We start from the raw sequence: 15,220 nt of genomic DNA on the forward strand, positions 1-15,220 counted from the left end.
CTGACAAGCTCCCGTCCAAACTACCCGTCGAGGTTGTTTCTTCGAGGTGAGCTCTGTGAGGGGCGCTACATACCGTGCCATACCCCTTCACAAAGCGACTGTAGTAGCCTGTGAGGCCCAGGAAAGCTCGGACCTCAGTCTGTGTCTTGGGGGGTTCCCAGGCCATGATTGCCTCAATCTTCGCCTGCAGGGGCTGCACAGTCCCCCTACCCACCAAGTGTCCAAGGTGCACAACCGACCCCTGCCCAATCTGGCATTTGCTGGCCTTGATTGTCAATCCAGCTTGTTTCAGGGCCTGGAGAACTGCTTGCAAATGCTGCAAATGGTCCTCCCAACTGCTACTGAAGACAGCAATGTCATCCAGGTAAGCAGCAGAGAAACTCTCCATTCCAGAGAGGACCTGGTTCACCAGCCGCTGAAATGTGGCAGTGGCGTTCTTGAGCCCAAAGGGCATCACACAGAACTGGAAGTGTCCCTCGGGCGTGGAGAAGGCTGACCTTTCCCTTGCTTCATCTGTCAAGGAGATCTGCCAGTACCCTGAAGTGAGGTCAAAGGTACTCAGATATTGGGCAGCTCCTAGCCGGTCAATTAATTCATCCGCCCTAGGGATCGGATGAGCATCAGTCTTTGTCACTGAGTTCAGTCCTCGGTAATCCACACAGAACCTCAGTTCGGGTGTGGTGCCTGGTGGTGCAGCTTTTGGCACGAGCACCACCGGACTGGACCAAGAGCTGTTAGAAGGTTCAATAACTCCCAGCTCTAGCATCTTGGCAACCTCTCCATGGATGCTAGCCTTCACCTTGTCGGACAGCCGGTAGGTCTTCGACTTCACTGGTGGGCTGTCCCCTGTGTCCACGTCATGGGTACACAGGTGAGTCCTTCCCGGGACAAGGGAGAACAACGAAGAGTACTGCTCCAGGATCTGGCGGCAGTCCTCCCGTTGCTCAGGAGTTAGAGTAGGAGAGAGAATCACTCCCTCCACTGACCCATCCTTCTCTTGAGACGAGAATAGATCTGGGAGAGGTTCGCTTTACGCTTCCTCTTCCCCGTCAGTCACCATCATCAACATTACTTCGGGTCTCTCATGGTGGGGTTTGAGACGGTTGGCATGCAGCACCCGTAAGGGCTGTCGAGGGGTCTTAAGGTCCACCAGGTATGTGGCCTTACCCTTCTTCTCCAACACTTCAAAGGGGCCTGTCCAGCGATCCTGGAGGGCACTAAGCTCTCCAGGCTCCATCACCCACACTTTCTGGCCAGGCTCCAATTCCACCTGGTGAGCATTGTGGTCATACCACTCCTTCATGACTGCCTGGCTGGCCTCCAAATTGTCAGAAGCTTGCTTCCACAACTTCGCCATTTGGCTCCTGAAGGCCAGCATATAGCTCACCACATCCTGGGGGGGTTTCCTGGGAGACTTCTCCCAACCTTCCTTCACCAGGCTGAGAGGACCGTGTACAGGGTGCCCATACAGAAGCTCAAAGGGGCTGAAGCCCACTCCCTTCTGGGGCACTTCCCTGTAGGAAAAGAGCAAACAGGGTAGGAGGACGTCCCATTTCCTCCGCAGGCTCTCGGGCAGACTTCTGATCATGCCCTTCAAGGTCTTATTAAACCTCTCAACCAGTCCATTCGACTGGGGGTGATAAGGAGTGGTGAACCGGTAGGTCACTCCACACTCCTTCCACATTGCCCGCATGTAAGCTGACATGAAGTTGGTCCCCCTGTCAGACACAACTTCCTTGGGAAATCCCACTCGGGTAAAGATTCCCATTAGGGCTCTTGCCACTACAGGTGCAGTGACTGTCCTCAGAGGAATTGCCTCTGGGTACCGTGTGGCATGATCCACCAGAACCAGGATAAACCTGTGACCAGCTGTTGTTGGTGGATCTAAAGGCCCTACAATGTCGATGCCCACCCTCTCAAAGGGTGTGCTAATGACGGGAAGTGGTTCCAGGGGAGCCTTTAGCTTCACCCCTGTTTTCCCACTGGCCTGGCAGGTTACACATGTCCGACAGTAAGTGTTGGACGCCACTTTCATCTGAGGCCAGTAAAAGTGGAAGACAAGCCGTGCAAAGGTCTTATCCTGGCCTAAGTGTCCTGCCAGGGGTATGGCATGAGCCAATTCCAAAAGAAAGGCTCGGTATTGTTGCGGGACTACAAAGGCCCTTGATGAACCAGGCAAGGGTACCTTGGGTTCACTGTAGAGGAGTCCATCCTCCCAGTAAATATGGTAGTGTCCCGTAACATCACCTGCTGCTTGGGCTTCAGCCTGTCGCCTCAGTACCTCAAGGGTGGGGCACTCCTTCTGCCCCTTACAGAATTCCTCTCTGGTAGGACCTCCCTCCACATGCCACTCAGCAGGGATTGGTAAATCCTCCAGAGAGTCTACTTCCCCCTCCACGGACTCCTGGTCCACCACCGCAGGTGGCCGATCTGTCACATGGGGTGTGGAAGCCGGAGCAGGCTCTCCCTGTCTCCGGGTCTGTCCCTTTTTAGCAGCGGGTTGGGCCATTGTTCCAGGCTCCAACCCAGGTGAACTCCCTCTCCGGGCAGTCGCAGACCGTGTGCTTGCACAGGCCCAGTCAGGTGTACCCAGCATCGCAGAATGCGTCGGTATTCCACCTCTCTCAAAGTGTTGTGTTCCATGTCATTCCCCAACAGACAATCGACTGGCACGGCAGGGCTTACGGCAACTTGAAGTGAACCTGCAACCCCCTCCCACTCAAAGGGAACCTCAGCCACTGGATAGTGGCCCATTCTACCGTCAGCCATCGCGGCGGGGTGGAGTACATTAGGAACAACCTGCTCTGGAGACACCAGTTGACTTCTCACCATAGTCATACTGGCTCCTGTATCTCTCAGAGCCTCCCCTCTCTGGCCATTGATGGTGACCCATTGCCCATACTTTGTAGTATTTGGGGGCACCTGGATCTTTGGAACCATCTCCCGCTCTCCCAGGGACACTAAGGTAACACCCGCCCACTCACCCCCCTTATCTAAGGGCAACTCCTCCCCGAGCGCTACACTAGCTACTCCCGGTGACTTTCCTCCGGTTGGAGGGGGTGGTCTCTTTGGGCATCTGACATCCCCCTTATAATGTCCAACACCACCACATTCAAAACAGTGGAGAACCCTTGGCTGCTGGCTTTGGCCAGGATTAGGGTTTCTGGGCGGGTTTGCCCTAGGGGTGAAACCTGCTCACTTCCCTTGGAAATTATTTTGGGGACCTTTAGAGAACTCCTTCTTTTTCTCTCCCCCCTCCTTCTTCTGGGGGGCGCCCTGTCTGGCTTTTTGAGAATCCCCTCCAGTCCCCTTTGAGGACACCCGGGTACTTGCCCAAGTGTCCGCCTCCTCTGCAAGCTTCCGGGGATTGGTCAGCTTGCTGTCCACCAGGTGTTGGCGCAGCTCGGGAAAACATTTCTCAAGGAGGTGTTCTTTCAAAAATAGATCGTACAGCCCCTCATAATCCTTCACCTCGCTGCCCTTGACCCAACCCTCCAAAGCTTTCTTGGCGTAGTCTAAGAAGTCTACCCAATTCTGGGTACTCAGTTTGTGACTTCCCCTGAATTTCTGTCTGTACCTTTCAGGGGTAAGTCCAAACTTCTTCACCAGGGCCACCTTCATCGTGGGGTAGTGGGTTTGCTCCTTCGGCTCCAGAGCCAACAAGGTGTCCCTGCCAGCCGGGGGCATGTATTTATAGAGCCCACCCCCCCAGTGAGTGTCTGAGATCCCGTGAGCCCTTAAAGAAACTTCGTAGGCGGCCAACCATTTGGCAATGTCATCGCCCGTGGTGTAACTGGCGACGACATCTTTGGGTAAATAGGGTCTGGACTCCCTGGTGTTCACCTTGGTTTCGCTGCCACCATTATCTGGGTTGGGAGACTTTAACCCCTTAAGTGCTGCTGACGGCCAATGGTCGTCAGCAGCGCTACCTCCCCAGTGCTGCGCACGACCATTGAACGTCCATTCAGCACTAGTTCTAATGGACAGCGCAGCACTGGGGAGAAATGTTTACACGCAGCTAAGGTGTTAAGGTTAAAGCTTGTAGGTCCATTTCTTTAATGGTTCGCTCATGAGCTAACCTCTTGTCCTCCCTTTCCATATCCATCCTAGCTAGTTCCAACCTCATTCTCCTCTCCTCCCTCCTATCTTCCAGCTCGGCTTCAGTAAAACCCCTCTCTGAGACGCTGCTGCCCACCCTCGAAGGTGTCCTGGGACCTGTTAGCAGATTCCCCCCTCCAGCTTGGTACAACATTGCAGTCTCAAGGACAGTGTCCCTGTCACTTCCTTCCGTGTCCAGTTCCTCCCTTGAACGAGCTTCCACCCATGCTCTTATGCTGGTCAGCAACTCGCCTTTCCTGACACCTTTTTTAAAGAATACCCCCTGTTGCTGACACCACTCCTTGAGTTGGGTCACGGTGTAGGATTCCAGCTCCTCAAAATTTAATTCCATCTTTTATTATGGAATAGAACTAACACACGGGGGAAAACCAAGAAGTGACCTGAGGTTAACCTCCACCCACCACCAGAAACAAATTTGGAAAAATCAAAAGACAAATTAGGAGGGCCGCAAGGAGAAAACTCCTGGTGTAGGTTTAGTGTATTACGTTGAATTACTATTGAGTAGCTGCAACCAAGTCAGAATCCCACCGCTAGACACCAATCTGTTAGAACCTGGGGTAGCCTGGCCTAGGGCAAGACATACATTTCAGAGGCACAGTGTGAAGGTTGCAGACCACCCAACAGTAAAACCACGCAATAACACACAAAAATAACGCTACACCAAAATGTGGAAAAATAAGTACTGCTTTATAAAAATAATATACTCTTTGTTTTCAAAATATACAGCTTAGGACATTTCAGGTTATTTAAGTATCAGCAATTATACCTCTTAAACTGCTAAGCAATTTATCAATTAGACTCCAAGTTACATTACATTTGCCAGGAAATAAATAATGGCACTTTCAAAAATATCAAATCACCACATTAAACAGAATTAGCAGTACATCTCATTAAGCTCTATAATTATTTAAACTTTGCTATTATGACTTCCTATGACTCTCACCCCAAACCTTACTTTCAAAGAGGCAGTGTCAGCACATTACATTAGATCAGATATTTAGTGATCACTTCATAGACAACCATACAATTCCCCTTTTTGGGCTTGTCACCTTCCCAATCAAAGATCAGTTATTCCTTGGGTGAAGCCTGTACTCCTCTGGCAAAGAGGACTCCTTTCCTTTCTCCTCCCTTCTGTTAGCGTATAAAATGACTAATCTAATTAGAGCCACGTTACTTTTAGGCCATCCGGGGATTTCCCCAAGTGCGCTTCACCCTTTGGAATGATCACTTTATTCCCTTGCTGATCAAGTCTCACTCCCCTGCCCTCTCGCTACTCTCCTTACTTGTGTTTGGAGGTCCTGTATTGCCAGGGAGAGTGGGGAAAGCCACGTATCAGGATTAATGTGCCCAGCGCCGGCGAGGCTCACCAGCCTCCAGGGCACCTCAGCTCCCCTCTCCCACTCGAGCCAGCTCCTCTGGCGGCGCTCGAGCGGGGAAAGGATTATGGCAGCTCTCCCAGCAGGCGGACGGCTTCCTCAATTCCCCCCTCTCGCTCGCGCCGGCTCCTCCGTGTGGCGCTTGAGCGAGGGAGAGATTACTTCACCGCTTCCACACTCCGACGCTCCTGACTGAACCCGCCTCCGCCTACTTGAAGAGAGGCAGCGCGACCGGGCATGCGCGAGCGAGTAGCGGCTTCCGCTGGAGCCTGCTCGGTTCTGCTTCCTCCGGCTCCGCCCTCCAACACCGGCTCACTCGCTCCCTTCTTCCGGATCAGCGCTGACAGAACACAGCGCAGGAAACGTTCTCTCCCTCCAGCGCACACTGCTTCTACAGGGCACAGGCACGCAGGCAGCCTGATTAAACAGCCAATGCTCCTCAAAGCGCCTCGAGGAGAGCATGCACCCGGCTCCGCTTCAGACACCAGGAACTCACTTGGTCAAGGGCAGCCCCAGGTACAGGGGAAAGGGGGGGTACTTGTATTACGTGGCGATAAGCTCCTCACCAGCTCACAATCCCCACAATCACTGTACTGATGTCCTGGGGATCGCTTCCCTTAAATCCCTTTTCTGGGCAGAGGACTGCGCTCCGCAGCGCTGCAGTCTCCTTCTCCTGAGAACTTCCCCTGTATGGTTTAGACAAGGGGCAAGCTAGGCGCCCAGGGTCTCCAGTAATCCTCAACAGTGGGGTCAGGGCAAGTAACCTAAAGGGGGCAGTATGGTGATTCAATAAGGCAGCTTCCCAGTCCAGGAGGTCAACCCTATGACTAGCCTCTTCCCACCCTTGGCTACAGCCTGTCCTCCAGCTGACGCTCTCAGGTAGACAAAATGGCTGCCCCGCATTCCGCCTTGTATAGGCTGACCCTCGGTGTTCCAGAATGGACCAGAAGGTTCTAGAACGCCCTATGCTAGGCTATGGCCAAGTTCTGAGTGTGACAGTTAGGGCAGTTGGTAGCCACCATTTTGTGTGGTTCCAACTTTTCCTGTCAGAACAGGCCTCTGGTGAAAAATTATGAGGGGGGAAAAGAACACCTATCCCCTGGGCCAACACCTAGAAAAAAGTCAGTGGACAAAAATTATCAAGGGTATGAGGGGCAAAAAGGGGACAAAATAAATAATAAATAGGAAGGACTACGCCAAAAAGCCAGACAGGTCTAACAGAGTTCAACAAATGTCAACTAATTCGGACTTCACAAGAACAACATAGATCCTCCACCAAGTCCTTCCTTCCTCTTTCTTCGCACGACAAACCATTATTCCTGTTTACCCGAATTGTTTCCTGTAATAGAGAAAAAAGGATTGAGACCGTATCACTAAACTTCGGTCTTTCGATCCTAATGCTTTAACAATTTATTCAAGACTATACCTAGCCTTTAATAACAACATTATTGGAAAACATAAAAAAATTATCATATTAGCAGAACAAGTATATAGAATTGCGATGATGTTCTCACGCTGATTACGGAGACCTACATAGATTCAGGGTAGGGACTCCGGTCAGACCATGACCTCGAGCGGAGATGATCCTCGCCTCTGCATCCTTAATCGAATAAAATCTTTCCTATACAATAGCTCTGAAATGTTATATTCTATGTCACTACCGGAGGTGAGGATTATGTTAGTTCAAAGCTTATCCACCACCACTGATGCCATGCTATGAAGTGGCTTAAAAAAAAGGTTCTTGTACACTGGGTCGAGGAGAAGTCGGCTGCGCTCATAATATCCCCCAGCCTGCCTCCCAATGAAAAAGCCTTTGAAGCCATGGCACCCCTGATGGAGTGAGCCCTGAATGTATGTGTTGATGCCTGCTTCTTGCATCCCCCTTCTGACCCATCGAGCGATGGTAGGGGAAGAGACTGCCCTGTGTGGCTTTGTGAGGGCGATAAGGAGTTGTCCCTCTACATGAAGTCAGAGGTGATGATGATGATGATAAATTTGTTGAGCGTGACAAGTACCCTGAGGTGTCTAGGTGCTGCCTTTGCTGCAATCAGAACAGAGGAAGTTAAACAATTAAACCGAGAACAACCAAGTTTTGAGACCCTTTCTGAATTTAAAGAGACTATTCTCTTTTTTCAACATGATAGGCAAAGAATTCCAAAGGTTGGCCGTTGTGGCTGTGAAGCTCTTACCACTGCATCTCACCTTGCTGACTCTGGGAGCAGTTATGTTTCTCAACTCGGCCAATCTAAGGGCTCTTGCAGGAGTGTAAGGTTTAAGAAATTTCATCAGCTGTAGTGACCCCATGTTGTTGAGAAAATTGAAAGCGATGCATAATAATTTAAATTGTATCCTCTTGCCACAGGTAGCCAGTGGAGTCTGATCAAAGCTGACGAGACTGAGTCTAATTTAGAGATACCCTACAATAATCTTGCAGCTACGTTCCGGGCCATTTGAAGTTTGTTAATGCAACGTCATGGAGCACTAGAAAAGAGGGTTTTACAGTAGTCGAGCCTTGAGGAGATCGACACTGAAAGTACCGTCTTCCTTAAATCCACAAGTATTAACGGGAGGATTTTCTTCCAAATATTCAGGATAAAGAAGCACACCGAGGTGGCAGTATTGATTTGGGTTTCAAAAGACAACTTGGTGTCAAACAAGACACCTAAGTGTTTGTCTGTAAGTACTGGCTTAGGCAGCAGTCCCAATTGGTCAGGCCAAAAGCTATTTGTCCAAAATGAAGGGTTGTTCCCCAGCAGCAAGACTTCAGTCTTAGAAGAATTCAATTTCAGACAGTTGTCTGACATCCACTTTGCAATGTGGGTTATACAGTCTCAAAAACTGGTAGCCGTCTGGCTGACAGAGCTGCTCACCGAGACGATATACTGTGTGTCGTCAGCATATGACACAAGGATGAAGCCCTATCTTCTAACTAGACTAGCCAGCTGGGTGATGGTGTGATGTAGTGTTAGGCTATGGGAAGAACCCTGGGGAACCCCACTAGGCAACGCAAAGGGAGGTGACACCATGTTCCCCATAGCCACTTCCTGAGACCACTCTGACAAGAAGGAACTTAAAAGGGATAGCGCCTTGCCCCTGATACCGATGGTTCACAGCCGGTCGCGCAGCAGCCCGTGATTGACAGTATCAAAGGCTGCTGACAGGTCTAGTAGGATCAGCGCTGTATTCCCCCAGTGTCTAGTATCAGCCTAAGCTCCTCTGTTGCCATGATGAGAGCCAACTCAGCACTGTGCTGCGCGCAAAATCCAAATTGGGAGGGATCCAGGATGTCATTGTCCTTGATGAAAGCAGAAAGTTCTGTGTTTATTGCTTTTTCAATTACTTTTGCGGGGAATGGAAGTCTAGAGATTGGTCTGTAATTGAGAGTTCCTTGACATCCAAATTAGGTTTTTTCAACAACGGAAGTATGGAGGTTTTTTTCCAATCTGATGGAAAGAGTCCAGTTGTAAACATTAAACTAAAGAGATCAGTTAAAGGAATAGCTATGATTTTGGGCGAGAGATACAAGATTTTGTTGGGTCATGGGTAGAATGGAGAGCCAGATTTAGTAGCAGCTATCAGTAAAGAGGTTTGTTCGATTGTCAGTGTATTAAAACAGGAGAGGGTTGGGGCCAGATTCGAAAGGAACTTGTGAAAGACCCAATAGAACTGACTGAGTCTTATCAACCTCAAGTGCTGATTGAACAGGGTTTTTATCCTGCTGTATAAACAAGTCAAAGACAGATTTGACCTTTTGTTGGAAGCATTCTGCTATTGCATTGCAGAATTCGTGACTGATACTGGTGTCAGGTATAGATGACAACTTTACAAGTTGCTTTACTGTCGCGAACAAGATTTTGGAGCATCTGTTGGCTGCCAGAATTTTCTCAGAGAAGTAGGCAGCCTTTTCCCTGAGAATAAGTTTCTTGTAGGTTAAGAGCGTTTCATGTATTTACAGCCAACATTAGATTGTATTGAGTTTGTTGTATTCTCTGCATCTTATAGAAGTATTAGGGAATTCACTTTCACATTGGGGCACTTGTCTTCATCCTTCTATAGTTGCGTGATTCTAAACCCACGGTGTAATACAGTTGTATTATAATTGTTGAATCGCTTAGGGAAATTCTCTTTTGTTTGCCCTTAGTAGCGGCCATATTTAAACTGGGATGGTACGGGCATCACCTTACTGTGGCTCAGTACACTTAAGATCTCATATTTATTTAGTAGCTGTCAGGTCTGAATTTTTTCTTTTGTTTTTTACATGTTTTTTCATGTGGTTGCTAGATTTCGCACGTTCCGGTATGTTACATTGATCATCATGATCTGTCGACTTATTTCCTCTGGTTGAGTCCGTTTATTCTCTTCACGGCATTTTGTACACGTGATCTCTCTTAGCGTTGTTTATCTTCCGGGCTCCTTGGATACTGAGTTACTCATGATTTTCCAGCAGTGTTGTTGTGGCTTTGGGTAAGGTGTCTCTTTTGTTTAAAATATGACGCAGATCATTTTGGTTTTCAGTTATATGCGGACCTATGGTGTAATTTTATCTGGTTTAATTTTGTTCCGCAGCCTTTGCCTATTTTCGACTAATGAAATGCCACAAGTTCAAGGTACAGGATAATTTAAAGCTGAGCTGTAATTCGTTGTTACATAAAAAAGCTTGGGGATACCATTTATACCATATTTCTCATAGGTCTCTTTTTTCATTTTCTTCAGCAGCATAGTACTATTGTTCGATCAAGGTATTGTTGCTGATGGTTCACTGAGTTTTTGCTTTGTATTTAGGCGGGATTTGTCAAACATTTATGTTTATCTCCCTTTTTGTTTGTTTATGCATTCTAGTTTGTTTTGACTACCCGCTTTTCAGTGGTAGTGCTGTTTACAGGTACTTGTGTACGTGGGAATTCAGTTGCCTGTGAGGTCAACATGGGTGGTTTTTCAATTTTTTTGTACCCTGTTACTTCGAGTTCTTTCGCACTTACGGTGTTTGGTGGTTATAGCTTTCTCTTTACACACATCAGAGGTTGTCAGTACCTTCCGACCTGTATTGTCCTTGTATTTGGTAGCAATCTTATATGTGATAACTGTGGAAATATATCTTGATGCATCTTATGTTACAAGTATACATTTGTTTTTTTTAGGTCTCGCTGGTGTTAGCAGCGCAAAGCGCTGCATCCAGCGAAAGACCTATTGTTGTGGACTTGCCAGGAATGTTGGACATGGGATGTGCACGCGCTTTTCCTCAGCGATTTCCCCTCGTGGGCGCGCATCCCAGCCCGGCGCCATGCACAACTCCTATCCCACATTCTCAGCAAGTGAATAACTCATACACAAACACAGCCACACTCACGCATGCACACACACACACGCACGCACCAGCCACACTCACGCATGCACACACATACGCGCAGGCACACACACTGGCGCTCAGGCACACACACACACTCTTCACCGCTGCTATTGGGGACAATGATTCATGGAGCGTCGCGTCCTCAGCTCCAGATGGATGGGAGGACGTGGGCGACGCGGCCAGGGGCTCCAGACCAGGGACAGGCTGACAACTTCCAGCCTGCTAACTTTCTGCTGCTCCGGTGGGACCTGCGGTGTGCTGCGGGAACGGCGGCTGCGGTGCACAGGCAGGGCAGGACGGCGGCTGCGCAGGATTCGTAGCCCCCTCCCTTCGGCCGCCTCCTGGACCCCGCCCTGCTAGCGCGCCATTGGCTGAGTGCCCCTCAGCGCTGGCTCGTTTTTCCAGCTCTACGGTGTGCCTCCGAGTGTGGTGACCCTGCGCCTCCCGCACCGGTCGAGCCCAGTGTAAAGAGCAGCACTCGCGGTCTTCCCCTCTCACCTCATGTCTCCTGGGCCAGGTGCACCACCTTCTATCGCCGGAGGGCAGCCGCTGAGTCTTTCCGCAGGCCAGCAGAGGCAGGCCTGCGGCGTTGCAGGGCCGGCTTCCACAGCTCTCTGCCGTGCACCTGCCGGGGGAGGGGGGGGTTCCATCAGAGGCACAACCCCCGCCAGGAGGATCGGCTGCACAGTCTCCGGCCAGCCGGGCTCCCGGTCAGCGCCACCTCAGTCATCCGTAGTCTGGCCTTGAGTCTGGTGGAAACGCCATGCCTCACCTTCAGGATTCTCGGGCGGGTGCCACATGCCTCTGCATCAGCAACTCTAGGAGGCGAGCACAGCAACTCCGCCGAAATACGCCAACAGGACCCCAGCATGTCCGCCAGCAGTCGCCGTTGTCGCTTCCCTGGCCGGGTCGCCTCAGGAAAGGCAGCCGTTCGAGCACAGGAACACAGGTAGGGCTTATTTCATAGCCTCCGTCTTTTGCCACTTTTCGTACTCCTAGCCACCCTCGGACCCCAGGGAGCCGCCACAGCTTTGCCTCAAACCCAGTATGGGGAGGCAGTCATTTTAGGCTTGAGTTCACAGCAGGATATTTATGGCTTTATGGGGCTCAAGTCAGAGCTCGTTCAAATGGCGTCTGCCATTTTAGCCATCCTGGCCATGCCCCCGCCCCTTGACGACTAGTACTGAGATTCTAGTTTTAATTTCATGCAGAACAAGAAGATGAAGACATGGCTAGTAGACTGCAGCCTGTGCCATCCTGCGACCTGAGAGGACTCTCCCTGCCTCCTTTTTAGATATATTCTAAGCTAGTGCCATGTATATATATATTATGCAGCTTTTGTACTATGCAAGTCCGTTTCACTGAACATATTGCATACAATTTACAATTTTAGTTCTTCAAAGACAGCAAATTGCTCTTTAATATAAATCTATACAGAAAATTAAAACTGAAATGATATCTCTGCTCCAATACCAAGCTAAATTGTGTGATCCTGTGCAAATACTTTTTGGTCACTGTACTCAGTGGGCAATAGCAGTTAAAGCTCGTCCCCGGCCTGTTAAAATACACTTGGCTGTTTGTGGCTTTGGTTTACATTGCAGACAACAGATTACCTTGGTTCAGGGTAATGATGGGGTTTTAATGCACGGTGAACCTGCCTGCATTGTCAAGTAAATCCTTTCAGTGACACCCTCACCCTCACACACCCCCTCACCCTCACACCCCCTCACACACACCCTCACCCCCTCACACCCTCACACCCCCTCACCCTCACACACACACACCCAGCCCCTCACCCTCACACACATCCTCACCCTCACCCTCACACACATCCTCACCCTCACCCTCACCCTCACACACACCCTCACCCTCACACACACCCTCACCCTCACACCCCCACATCCTCACACCCCCACACCCCCTCACCCCTCACCCACACACCCTCACCCTCCCTCACCCCCACAACCCTCACCCTCCCCCTCACACCCCCACACTGTCACACACACACACCCACACAACCCTCTCTCCCTCACCCCCCACACCTTCACACCCCCTCACACCCACCCTCACACCCACCCTCACCCTCACAACCCTCTCACTCACCCTCACATCCCCTCACACCCACACACTCATTACACTGCCCCCTCACACACTGCCCCCTCACACACTGCCCCTCACACATTAGCCCCCACTCGTCGCCACCACATCACCCAGCAGCATAAATCTTTGCAACCATTCAACAACAACTGGTACAAATATGTTCTCTTAATGTTTCAAGCTTTATTACAAATGTCACAAAAAAATGTTAATATTTCACTTCTGTTCTTGGATTTTCGGCACAATAAAATATACTGAACATAATCTTCACAAAGGTTATTTACAAAAGTTTAAGCTTTTGCCATTATAAATTACAATAAGTATTAATTATAAAAAAAATTGTTGTTTGTAATATCAATACATCTAACTCACGTAAATACAACACATATTGCATTACAAATGCTATAGGTGTCACATTTGCGAAAGTTATAACTATTGGCATTGTAAATGACAAAGCTATTAATTTCGCTATTTTGAAAACCAACACATAATATATAAATGCAATTACAATACAATATAGTAAATTAAAAAATTGTCATTTACAATGCCAATAGCTCAAACTTTCCTAATGCGAGACCTATTGCATTGCAAATGCTAGTTTTCATTGTAGTGCCCCCTGAAGAAGGGGCGTGGTGTCCCGAAATGCATCGGGCCACCCTGGAAATTCATGAATACTCACAACTACAAAATATTATCATGTAATTGAACATGTGAATTATCAGAATTATGTCCACTTCATTCATATATGTTGCACATTAAGGACATGTTATTTCTGTGAATCTTTTGATGCTTCAAATGTGCTAATAACAAATCTGTAATTTGTTGAACAACAATTTTGTGTAAATGGTGTTTTTTGCAAACATGGAGAAACCACAAGAGTAGCATTTCATAAACGGATACAATTACTATATAAACTTGTTCTAATTTTTACACAGTTGTGCACACAGTTATTCAAGTGAGAGTTCGCTTGTTATTCTTTGAGACTTAAAAAACCCCAAGTGTGGGCGTTGAATCTTTCTTTCAGTTTTTTAAGTGCATCAATGCATTCATCATCAAATGTTGCCTGATCTTGGACATCGCGGCATATCAACCTCACTAGAGGCTCTGTAATCAAGGAAAAGTTTGGGATTGACTGATGACCTTGTCCAACAAATCTCAGAAATATCCAAACTTCCTTCTGCGAGGTTGGCTGACTCATTTTCAGAAAAGCTGAAATGCATTCTTTGCAGACTTTGCTCACCCTTTTCATTATGGTGTCTGAGTTAGTTGACTTCCTTTATACAATACTGCATTTTTGTTGGGAAAACCATATGTCCATTATCAGCCATGTGATTCCATAAGGGAATTGTGTCAAGTTTACATTCGTCTTTTGTCTTAGATTAGACCAGTAGGTCATTGGTATATTGCACCAAGACTAAATTGCATGGTAATTTTAAACTTTCTAGATCTTTCTTCAGGAATTTGTGAGACAATTGAAGGACTTTCAGTATACCCTTGTGATATCCTACACCGCATGAGAACTTTATGAAAAAATTGGATTTGAAAAAGAAATTGGGACTCCTCGTGGAGAGGAATTGAGAACGCTTGACATAAGTCAATTACTGTATGCCATTCTTTCTCTGATGGTATTTGAGACAAGATCACTGCTGGATTCGGTATTACTGGACAACATGAGACAACAGTTTGATTATTCTTGGGGGTATCTTGTACGATTCTCCATTTGCCATTTTTTTTAATTCCCATCGCATGAGAGTTTCAAGGGCTACCAAGTACCACCCGGAGGATTGCCTGCTCAATGATTTTTTCAATCACTGCCTTCCTTCCTCTGCATCTTTTGTTAGTCTGTATTGTTTCCTTCTAGGGAAGATCACATCAGGTTTAGCCTTGATTTTAACTGGTTTTGCTTTTTTAATCAATCCAATTTAGTTACTAGAAAAATCTAATGCCTCATCTTCCACAGTATGTCTTAAGTCCAAATATCTGTCTTCTTAAGTCAAAACTGGAAAAACTCAACTTTCGCTTCTGAAGAACTTATTTTGAACATAAGGTCCTTATCTTGGGTCTCTATTGCAACACTATCCGGTCTGCAATATATTACATAATTCGTTTTACGCAATAAATTCCTTCCTAGTAACTTCAAAGGACTTGAGTCACACAAAATGAACTGATGCTTATTTTTCATCTTGCCAATTTGAATATCACCTGACATCTGAATAGTAATGTGTTTATTATTAATCCCTACAGCCTTGACTTCTGTACCAGAGAGGGGTAGGTTTGTGAC

At 48.1% G+C, this 15,220-nt stretch overlaps 1 protein-coding gene across 6 annotated transcripts in view; it reads left to right on the forward strand.

Annotated features, from left to right (window-relative positions):
* Nucleotides 1-15,220, forward strand: part of RELB (RELB proto-oncogene, NF-kB subunit) — an 851,517-nt gene that overhangs the window by 237,231 nt on the left and 599,066 nt on the right. The gene's annotated exons all lie outside the window — the stretch shown is intronic.

This window comes from Lissotriton vulgaris, chromosome 9 (assembly GCF_964263255.1).
Source record: "Lissotriton vulgaris chromosome 9, aLisVul1.2, whole genome shotgun sequence".
Lineage (NCBI taxonomy): Eukaryota > Metazoa > Chordata > Amphibia > Caudata > Salamandridae > Lissotriton > Lissotriton vulgaris.